Source organism: Fistularia commersonii, chromosome 1, assembly GCF_037954325.1.
Source record: "Fistularia commersonii isolate RoL2024-O1a breed Wild chromosome 1, RoL_Fcom_v1.0, whole genome shotgun sequence".
Classification (NCBI taxonomy): domain Eukaryota; kingdom Metazoa; phylum Chordata; class Actinopteri; order Syngnathiformes; family Fistulariidae; genus Fistularia; species Fistularia commersonii.
The window spans coordinates 29099872-29107684 of record NC_141284.1 but is presented as its reverse complement, the minus strand read 5'-3'; positions in this window follow the sequence as shown (position 1 = coordinate 29107684).

Here is a 7813-nt window from a genome sequence, read left to right as displayed (position 1 = left end):
AGGGCTGTCATTCAATCCCCTCCAGGATTCGGGCTGTTCAGGAATTACGGCCGATTATTGAGCTCAAGGGCCAATATGGAATCAATATCAAAATTCAAAATATCACACCCCTTTTAAATTTTCTCTCCGGTCGTATTTTTTTTCCAATTCATTTGAATTAAAACATTTTGTTGTCCCGTTCCCATGAATGCCGCCCCCCTCTTTCCCCCCTTATCCGGTTCTCATCTGGAAGTCCTTCCCCTCCGTCCCCAGGGCCGAGGAGAATACCCACAGTGTTACTTGTCCCGCTGTAATGGACGACCTACCCCGAGCCCAGCCAGCTGGGGTAACACAATCACAACAGGCCCCCTCTGCTTGGCAACAGAGTTACACGCACACACACACACACACACACACATGCTCAGTGAAGCCGGCCAACTGCTCTCTACATGGGCTTCTCAGATGGATTCTGATGACTGCACTTGTACAAGAGGGAGGGGCGCGGTGGTAAAATTGGATCCTGAGAACAGGAGGCCCTGGACCTTCAGATTAAAAGCAGCAGAGCCCCCCCACCCCAAACACACACACACACACACACACACCTCACTGACATTGAGCAAAAAGCCTGATAACACGGAGTAACATGCTGAATGATTTAATCCATTCCAGATTGTTGCAGACCGTGTGTGTAAGAGTGATGATGTGTGCATGTGTGTGTGTGTGTGTTTTACAGGGATGCTGTCATGTCTTGGAAAGGTGCACCGCCAATGCGCGAATGGAAATGATGTTCCACTTGGAGGCAGCGGAGCCGGTTTGCCCGTGGAGGAGCTGGCAGCGGGGGGACGTCCTGGTACCGCGGGGCCGCAAAGACAAACTTCCAGACTGAAATATTTCGAGGTCCCCGCCACCGCGGTGTCTGCTCCGGGACGGGCCGAGACCGCCATTCTCATGACCTCAGCGTTTGGCCGAGGTCTCGTCGAGTCTCTTTCTCCCGCCCGACCTGACGACCGCCGCTGAAAACATCCAGATAAACCTCTTGATTCGCTTCACATATTCCGTACATCAGTTCTGCCTCGGAAATCTGCTCAGAGCACAAGGAGTTGTTTTTCCGAGATCTGATATGTATCTGCTAACTAAGGATGGCCTCGGTCGGTCACCAGGAGAGCTGCTATCATCTGGGTCGGAAGGAGCTTTTCCCTTTTTTTTTTTTTTTTTCAAAAAAGGGCTGTATTACAAAAACCTAGTGGGAAAAAGTTGCCGAAGATATTTATGATTTTAATTTCAGGATAATTTGGTCAAGATGCAGAATTTTATGGGCGAAGTCTGCAGGGAGTAATATATCACAAAAGCGTATATGATGTAAACACACTCACACACACACACACACACACACACACACACACACGCAAGAGACGGACCATTGTTGCTTCACTTTTGTAGATAAAAACGCAGCCGAACCCCTCTTGTATTTTGGCCTGAGGGTCAAAACATTTGCTGAACCGGGTCCTGATTGGTGCAGATAAGCATTAGCATGTTAGCGCTGTCACTCCCTGCGGAGGGTTTCTTATTTTCCTCCGACCAGCAACGAACGCAGCGGGAAATCAACACGCATGTCGTTTTTCTAGAAAGCCAGAGTTTTAAAAACAAGCGGCGCCTCGAGAATCTGTTTCCTTTTGTCTTCAGATAATGAAAAATTCTTTATGGACATCTGGTTCAAGTCTTATCCTACACAGTTATGATTATCTCCCTGAGTGTGTGTGTGTGTGTGTGTGTGTGTGTGTGTGTGTGTGTGTGTGTGTGTGTGTGTGTGTTTTCCCTCCTTGGGAAAACGGCTCTGCAGCTCCCAGCAGCCCAGACAACCTTGCTCTGGATCTGGGCTGGATGCATTGGTACTGCTGGTGACCCAGCACAGTGCAATACACTGATGCAGTGCGGTGTGTGTGTTGTGTGTGGTGTGTGTGTGTGTGTGTGTGTGTGTGTGTGTGTGTGTCAGTCATGTCTTGGATGGATCTGTATGTAGCTCTATGATTAACTGGTGATCTGACACCCCAAAAAGTCTGAAATGTTACCTTTTAATTGAAAAATCCCTTGGTTCCTCTTCTCTTCTATCCTTTAATCGTTTGTAGTTTCCATGCAGTCACGCGTTCGGTTCTTATTATTTTGTCTTATTATTTTGGTCGATGTCCTCACTTATTTTGGTGGTTCCACTTCTTCCTCCCACCAGCTTCTTTTACTTCATGTTGGTTCAGCATCACCTGTCCCCGAAGCGTTGGCCAATGCGTGTGTGTGTGTGTGTGTGTGTGTGTGTCTTGCTTTTGTTTTCCTTCTTTATTTCCTGAATCGTCCAACGCTGAGCTCTGCGTGTAGCACATGTAGTCCACGTATGCTAAGCTAGCTGTGAAGAGGGATCAGTAAACCTCGACTCACCGTGTTGTTTTTTTTGTATGTTTTTCTTTTTCCTTTATTTTGTTTTGTGTTTTTTTTACCGTTTCCCTCACGAGATGGGAATTGCTGGTGCTTTTACGGCTTTTGCTAACCAACATCCGCTTCAAATTTAGACTAATTGTGCTTTGTTTTCGAGGGGGTCGGTCTCTAAATCAACTCCAACTGGACCGATCAAACTCGAAGGGTAAAATATGGTCGTTTTATAATCACACCTCCACACCTAACTGAGACGCCGTTCAAACTGGATTATTTCTTCATATTTTTTTCACAAACCCTGTAAATGCCTCCTGCTCTGATGACGCCAGCTGTTGGATTTTGTACATTTTCGATCAAACGAGACGATATTTCGCCTCAGAGCTGCAAAGCAAGAAGAGTCCTGTGAACCAGCATCACTGCAGACGAGCCTCAGAAAAAGCCTTCGTCAGTCAGTGGCCCATCTCTAGCATGCAGCAACCAAATGCTGCTCACGCACACACACTTCGCATTGACAGGTCTTTGTGTGTGTGTGTGTGTGTGTGTGTGTGTGTGTGTGTGTGTGTGTGTGTGTGACCGGCGGATAAAATGGCGGCGTGGGTGGCTGAAAGGCCCCTCATTGCTGTGTTTAAAGCAACGCAGAGAAAACAAACTATGAGCCTGCAGGGGATTACCTCGGACGAGCAGCAACACAGGAAACACACATGACTCGGCTTTTGCATATAGATTTGTGTGTGAATGTGTGTGTCTGTGTGTGAATGTGTGTGTGTCTGTGTGTGCCACTCGCTGCAAATCCCTGAAAGGACCATTCTTCGCTAATTCACATCATTGTCGTGGGAAATTCTCGGTGAGCGGTTCTTTTAAAGGTGAGTCCTGTCGGATCCGTTGGTTGTGTTGGACATTTGGAGACCAGCGGTGAGTCAGCGGTTGTCATGGTGATGAATGTAAAGCTCGCTCCGACTTATTTAAGGGTTTGATGATTTTTTTGGATGTGGTTTCTGTCAAGGTTTTGGATTTTTGGTTTCATTTTATTCACATGGGTGTTGAATTGCTGGTCACACACACACATACACACACACACACACAGCTGGCGCAGGTGGGTGCCCTTGCCTTGCTGCTCCATGCATGTGTGTTAACCTCTTAAAAAGCCTCCACAAATCATGTTCTTTCCCTTAATGCGAACCCGCCGGCGAGGACTAATTGACATAAATACACTTTTCTGTTTGTCTCATTCTAATGTGTCTAAAAAAGCACAAAGAATCGTTATTAACACATCTTTAGCCCCGGGGCGCCGCCATGGTTTTGCAGTCAGAATGCACGCGGGGTCGATGACCTACACAGGTTGCTCATGTTAACTTTGGCTTTCCGCTGGTGGCTCCTGGTGCCGGCTGCAGTGCGCTATAAATGCTAATGATGCCACATTGCGCTGCTTTTGGCTGCCATTTCCAGTCCACGGGAAGCAAAGGGACTGATGCTAAGCTACGCCGCTTCCCAAGGGGCGAGAAGAGAAGGTGTGGGAAGATGCTCTTGGACGCACACGACGTCCTCGGGATCCGCGGCCGTGTTTCGTGTTCTCGATGCTTCTCGTTTGACGCATTTCGCCGAGCTAAGCCGCTAGTTTTAAGCTGAAGCCAAACTGCCGTGTCGACAGTTTTCTTTCAGAAATACGCAAAAGGAGAGACGGCCGCTGGAAGAAACGCCACAGGCAGGAGACGCCGGATGTTCTCCTGCGATGATGTCAACCACCCGCTACTGCAGAAGGAGCATCTGATGAGGAAAGAACGTGAAGCGGCACCTTCACGGAGGAAGCCGACGACGAGTCGCCCGGTCGGTCGGTCGGCAGCGGCCCGTAAGTCTGCAGAGATCAGCCGATGACAAAAATACACATCAATTATAGAAATTAAGATATCTTGAGCGATTTTATTAACATTTTTACATAGTTCTTACAAATATTGGCCAATAGGACAATAACATCTTCAGCCTCAGCAAGTTTGTCAGAGAGTCCGTCTGGACGTATGTGGGATGTATGTTGTTGTTGCTGCTTCTAGGTTGGTAACTAGGCAACAGTCGCAGCCGGAGGATCGTGATGAATATTTAGCAGCGACTCCGGAATTTGAAATAGGAGATGAAAGATTCAAGTCTGAGTTTGTTGCCAACGGCGACAAAGTTGTTACACACTCCCAGTCAGCAGGGGGCAGCACCTGACCCGACCTGACCTTTGCTTCTCCGCCTTTACAACAAAACAAACCTCCTCACCAAGCACTGCCCTGCTAACCGCTCTCAGCCCCAAAACTGAACTGAATATATGTGTGTATATGGTTCTGAGATGGCTGTTTGGTTGAGTGGTCGCTTCTGACTTCCGACGACCGGCGCTTCGGATCTTCGGTGACTGAATTGCACTTTTTGTAAGTCGCTTTGGATAAAAGCGTCTGGAATGTAATGTCATGTAATGTAACAAGGAGGGAAGAGAGGCGCAGGGATCAATCTTTTCCTTGGATTAGGAGGAAAGTGATGATGGTGTTGGCAAAAATATATGAATAATAGCAATAATAAGAAACAATGCTGTCGATGTAAAATCCAAATATTAAATGTGTAGAATATCTATGCATCATAAGAGGATTGTACATTTAATCAAGACGAGTTCAGACTGATGACATTTTGGGGTTGGGTACAAATTCAGAAATTGCATTTCAACTTTTTCAAGCTTTTTTTCAAGCTGTACCGGAAACAAATTCCACCAACACTGTTGCGTGGCCTAAATAAATGATTCTGATTCTGATTTTTTCCCTCCGACACAATCTTGTTTTAGGTTTTTCGCCATCCATAGAACAATCCACTGGGTCAACGAGTGAAATGTTTGCAATTTAAAATATTTCCAAAAACAAAATTAAATATGAATCCCTTTGTTTTGCCCAAATGGAAGTTACTGGATTCTTTCCAGTTGTTTTATCGTGTATAATTTTTCGACGTACTTGCATACGAGATCGGAGCGGGCCGAAGCTCTCGGAAACCCGTTTAGGTTCGATATTTTATTTTGTTCTTGCTCATGTCGACCCGGTGTTTGGCTTTCTAAAATCTGTTCATTGACAGTGACAAGAGACGGCATCGCTCCGGCCGGCAGAATCTCCACGTTAGCAGGTCAGGGTTCACATAACCTCATTTATAGTCCGATGAACTCGACACCCTGCCGTCAAATCACCCCGCTTTACTCGTACGAGGGCGTCACATTTTACTAAAAGTACCCAGAATATTATTCTGAATCTCAGAGGAAACAGCGAGCACCTTTTTACTGTTGGCTTTTTTACCATTAGATTGTTTTTGTCCGATGAAAGAGCGGCAGGGATTCAAATGTTCAGATCAAAAATAAAAAAATCGGAATCGTAAAATCCAAGTCGACCTGGCATCAGCCTGAAAGCCCAAAGTCTTGTTTGCTTGTCTGTGCGAGTGTGTGTGTGTGTGTGTCTGTGTGTACGCGCCTTTACAAATAGTGTTTGCATAACACACAAATGCAAAAAGCACACACACACACACACACACACACACACAGGACTGGGCTTGCTGGCCTCTATGATGGCTGGTTTCAGCCGAGAGGCATTTGGCCGGGTTTCCACTATTATCATGACGGAATTCCATAGAAGCTTGCAGGATTGGGTGTGTGTGTGTGTGTGTGTGTGTGTGTGTGGTTGTGTGAGGGAGTGTTTAGCCCGGTCTGGTTCTGGTCTGGCCTCCGTGTGGAGGAGCAGATTGAGGGTTAATTGAGGTCAGGGTTCTTCTGTGGATCGGGTGCATCTTGTGATCTGCGCCGGTGTTTTTGTCGCATTTACGTTTTACATCCCGTCTTTTCCTGGGAAACAAATGCACAAGCATGCTAATGTGTGTGTGTGTGTGTGTGTGTGTGTGTGTGTGTCCTTGTTCCCGCTCTGGATGCTCTGTTTTGGCGCGGCCGTCTGAAATGCCAGCGGTGATTCTCAGCGGAACTAAAGCGCCTCGGAGATGATCTGAAAACACGGCGGCGCAGGAATGTGATGAAACTGTTTCACCCAAGAACTTCGACACCTCTGCATTATTTCCCCTTTTCTGAAAGACTTCACACTTTTGATACTCGATCGAATTAAAATATTCATTTTCATTGATATTTTTTATATTTCTTTTGAACCGTGCTTCAATAGCCTTGTATTATAATCGTAATAATAGTAATTATCTGTATTTTTCGAGCCGGCCGGCGGAGGAAGATGGCCGCCGAAGAAGACGATAAAAGTACGCACGCTCTGTACTTTTGTAAAAAGGATAAAAGAAATGAGAGGTCGAGCTAGAAGTGGCGACTTCACATTTTCACTAAAGTACAACTTCTCAGGTTCTCTAATGTCGTGGAAGTCAGAAGTTCTGGGCCTCCCGCTTGGTTTTCTGCTTACATTTGTTGACGGCTAAGTGACGAAGCAAAACACGATCATTAAAAACAAATAATTCACCTCAAAAACAGTAGAAATGAGGCAACAAACTTTAAAAAGTAAATAAATAAAGGCAGACGGTTCAAATAGTTGTTGAGGGAGGGAGAAACAAATGAGTGAAGTGAATTATAAAGGTAGTTATCTCATGAATATCCGTCTCAGTTTGAGTGTTGCAAGGTAATAACATCCTCACCATGGATTCACGTGGAGGTTTGGAACACGACGACGTCGTCAGATGATATTTGACCGGATCTCAGCAACACGCTGACGCGACCCATCAAACACTCGCGTCATGTTTTGGTTTAACGTCCACTATGTTCATGCTTTCCATCCTCATTTTTGTCTATTATTATGTTTCTATGCATAAACTCTCCATTTGGTGATGTAATTTGAATTGACGAGATGTTTGGGCTGCTTCTCAGCGGGGAGCTCCAAGCAGCTCCAAGCAGCTCCAAGCTGCTCCAAGCAGCTCCAAGCAGTTCCAAGCAGCTCCAAGCAGCTCCAAGCAGCTCCAAGCGACCCCGAACCGCCCGCCTCGCTTTATTTTTCACGGCCGACGAGGGAATGCGGCGCTTTTTCTAACAAAGAGTCCGGGGACTGTTTTGCCGGAGTAGCGGGAGGTCGGGAGGTCGGGACGCCTCTTCATCTCCTCCTCTTCCTCGCCCTGCAGTGGAGAGAAACCTCCGGCGTGCCTTTTCTTCCCATCCTCGTCCAGATCCGTGTTTTTTGTTTTTCTTCCTCGCGCCGGAGCGTCACCGGCTTTTCCCGAGGATGAGAGCGACGGCCCCGTCCGAGCCGATGAAGATGACGAGGGTGAGCCTGGCCGGACTCCCTCTGCGCCTCCCGGCCAGATGTGGCGTCGACCCCTGCGACCCGTGCCGTCTGTTTACTGGGCGACGGGGGAGGAGAAGCAAGAGGACGAGGCCCGACAGGAATAACGAGATCAGAGAGACGAGGACGGAGCTCGG